The sequence below is a fragment of the Lissotriton vulgaris genome, chromosome 11 (genome assembly GCF_964263255.1).
Source record: "Lissotriton vulgaris chromosome 11, aLisVul1.2, whole genome shotgun sequence".
In the NCBI taxonomy this organism is placed as follows: domain Eukaryota; kingdom Metazoa; phylum Chordata; class Amphibia; order Caudata; family Salamandridae; genus Lissotriton; species Lissotriton vulgaris.
Window position 1 is genome coordinate 333,962,977 of NC_141699.1, and position 3,175 is coordinate 333,966,151.

At 37.5% G+C, this 3,175-nt stretch overlaps 1 long non-coding RNA gene across 2 annotated transcripts; it reads left to right on the forward strand.

Annotated features, from left to right (window-relative positions):
• The first annotated feature begins 257 nt into the window (after nucleotides 1-257).
• LOC147679722 (uncharacterized) lies at nucleotides 258-1,504 on the forward strand. 2 transcript variants are annotated; one of them, XR_015301008.1, is made up of 3 exons: nucleotides 258-294; nucleotides 401-754; nucleotides 858-1,504. It is a non-coding gene; the product is annotated as an uncharacterized LOC147679722 (long non-coding RNA). The 2 variants fall into 2 exon arrangements; XR_015301007.1 differs by having other exon boundaries at nucleotides 275-532; nucleotides 664-754.
• The last annotated feature ends 1,671 nt before the right edge of the window (nucleotides 1,505-3,175 follow it).

The window sequence follows — 3,175 nt, forward strand, 5'->3', positions numbered from 1 at the left end:
TGTTAGGCTAATAGTCTCAGACTTTCCATTCTATTGTGACCAAGCTTATTAATATTACAATAATACTTTGACGGATTTCTTTTCCTTGCCTTAATGATCATCAAGAAAAATAGAAAAATGGAGTGAATCCTTTTAACTCATATATTCTTATATGAGATAATGGCCAAAAAAGGGAGAAGGAGTGGATACCTTTATACTAAATAGATTATTCCCAAGTTTTGGTGGTGAGGAAGCAGGGTTCTTACATAGGTTCTATACTTTGAAATCCATCGCTCCTTGAGCACAAGTAAAAAGGTAACTATCAGTCCTTCTTCTTTAAGAGACAGTAAGTCTATGAAGTCGCCATGCATTGACTGTTCTCCAAAAATTGATGCCAGAATTCTTTCCATCCATTCTATAGGCAATCTCGCCATTTGTTATCTCCACATCAGGAGGACTATATCTTTTGGGATCCACAAAAATATTCATTATCGTGGCCATAAATTTTAACTCCGGCAGGCGGGTCTAACTGAAATCCCACTCCTCACTTAAGGTACCTTCATCCTCGAAAATGAAAATGTTTTCAAAAAACTACTAATGTATCCTCACTAACTGTCTAGTTAATATAAAATATCAAAAATAGAAAAGATTCAATAAACTAAAAGAACTCATAATTTCTTCTAGGAAATATAGAAATTCAAAAATCAACAATCAAGACAAACAAATTACATCGTGTGACTATGGAATATCTATCTGCAAACCTTAACTAAAATAGGTAAAACACTAGCTTGGTCCTTTCATTAATTATGGGCTGGTTAGAAAATCATAGACTACACTAAAACAACAATCAATGTTCATGAAATGTCTATGTTTTTTAGGGTCTAGAATATCTTCGTCACCTAACCAAAGAAAAGAAAGTCATTATACAGATAATCCAGATTGAGAACATCAAATAGCATTAATATACTCCGTGTTTTTTAAGTAAGTGACCTTATCTATGATATGAATGTATTGTATACCATTGTTTAAGTCCCGCGTTGATAGCACGCTGCGAATTGCCACCATTTAGAATATTTCGTATTTTCCATCACTAATATCAATCATTTGATTCCTCGCATTTGCCATCCTATGTAAGAACCCTGCTTCCTCACCACCAAAACTTGGGAATAATCTATTTAGTATAAAGGTATCCACTCCTTCTCCCTTTTTTGGCCATTATCTCATATAAGAATATATGAGTTAAAAGGATTCACTCCATTTTTCTATTTTTCTTGATGATCATTAAGGCAAGGAAAAGAAATCCGTCAAAGTATTATTGTAATATTAATAAGCTTGGTCACAATAGAATGGAAAGTCTGAGACTATTAGCCTAACATTGGTTTGTTTTAATTTTCTCTGTGTAACATAATATAAATTGATGCATTATTGTACATAATATTTTTTGTTTTATGGAATTTTCCCATTTCAGATACTATCGTGGCTGCTCCAGAAGAAGGCGCTGGTTCGCCGAAACGCGCGTAGAGATTATTTTAGCCACACCTTTCTCTCTTAAAAACTGTGTTCATTTTATATAACCTTCATTTGTTGGATTATTTGTCCTTCTCTCTTAAAGTGTTGCTGTGTATTGTTGATTTATTATGTCGCATACAATTTGTGAATATATATTATTATTTTAATGTGTTTTTTAAAAGAATTTATGAATAAAATTGAACTACCCCTTTTTTACAAACAACCTATGTTTTAGCTCAGTTCATTTCGACCACTTATTACGTTCTGTTGCCTAGATTGATACATATCAAATTATCCTCAGATTGATTTGCAGGAGCAGTGCAAGTGCATCAAACTGAATATATTATGGATGGGCCAGTAGCCTCAATTGATTATAGAAAAGCTCCAACCTTCCTATTGCAATTAACATTCTGACTATGTATCTTTGTTTACAAATTAATTAAAATGATTCAACATGTGTATGTTTGCTTGATGAATAACTGTTTCTGACGTGTATTCTTGTGCAGTTCAAATAATCAAAGATGCTTCCATAATGACTCTTGGGGGTCCTCAGATTCCATTCAGTCTGGGTCCCTGGGTTCTAATCTAGCCTTATAGCCCGCCGTAGCGGGCTATACCGGCTATTAAAGGCCCGCTGAATCGTTAAAGGCCCGAGTCGAAGACGAAGGACCTTAACGAGACAGCGGGACTTTAATTGCCGGTATAGCCCTGCTACGAAGGGCTATAAGGCTATTAGAATATTCTGCCACTAGAGGGCAGAATGTTCTAACAAATTAAACAAAGGTTTCTCGAAGCTCGAGGGGATATAAATCCCCTCGAGCTTCGAGAAGCCTTTGTAGAACATTGGAATGTTGCTCTGCGGGCCTTTACCGGCCCGTAGAAGCAGGGAGCACTCCATTGTCTGCAATGGAGCTCCCAACACTCCAATGTTCTAATAATGATTAAGGTAGGGTCAAAGTGTTCAGAAACACTGACATAGAGCATTGACTTGTGAAATTGTAGTCCTACTACTGTATCTGGTCCTGGCATTTGCTTGTGAAAATCTGATCACCCTAACATGATGCTGCTAAGTCTTGGCACATATATCCACATCGAGGAAGGAGGCTCCTGAAGTTTCCAGGGTAATCACATTTCTAAAGAATGAACAATAAATCATACTGAACTGATGTCTTTTTCGAAGTGGAGGTTCAAATGAATGAGTTCTTATCCTGAGCAAATATTATGCTTCTAGTGCCCTTTACAAAAAATCTTTTATCCATAGAAATACATCATGATTAAAATTAATTCTCAAGTTTGCTTGTTCAGAATGAAGAATCCAGGTTATAAAGACACAGGTGTTGTATTTTTTTAGTGAGGTGCAAGATGGCGGCTGCGTGAGCGTTGTGGGAAGCCGCCTTTCCCTACCACTGTAATATGATAGTTGCCTGAGAAAAGGAAGAAGATAAGCATGCTGTAATCTCCGGGCTACGGACTTAAAAACGTACCTAATCCAATTCTGCAACTTTGGGTGCGAGGCTGATGAGGCTGCTCACGGAGGCCGCTACCCTGACAACACGGGCTCTGAGAGCGTTCCTGTCAGGGGCGATAGCTGTCAGACGCAAGGTGCTTCAGGAGTTTAGAGGGACTTGCCGCTACATTGCATGCAAAGGTTCGACCATATGCACCGCAGGGAAATGCGACAGTGACA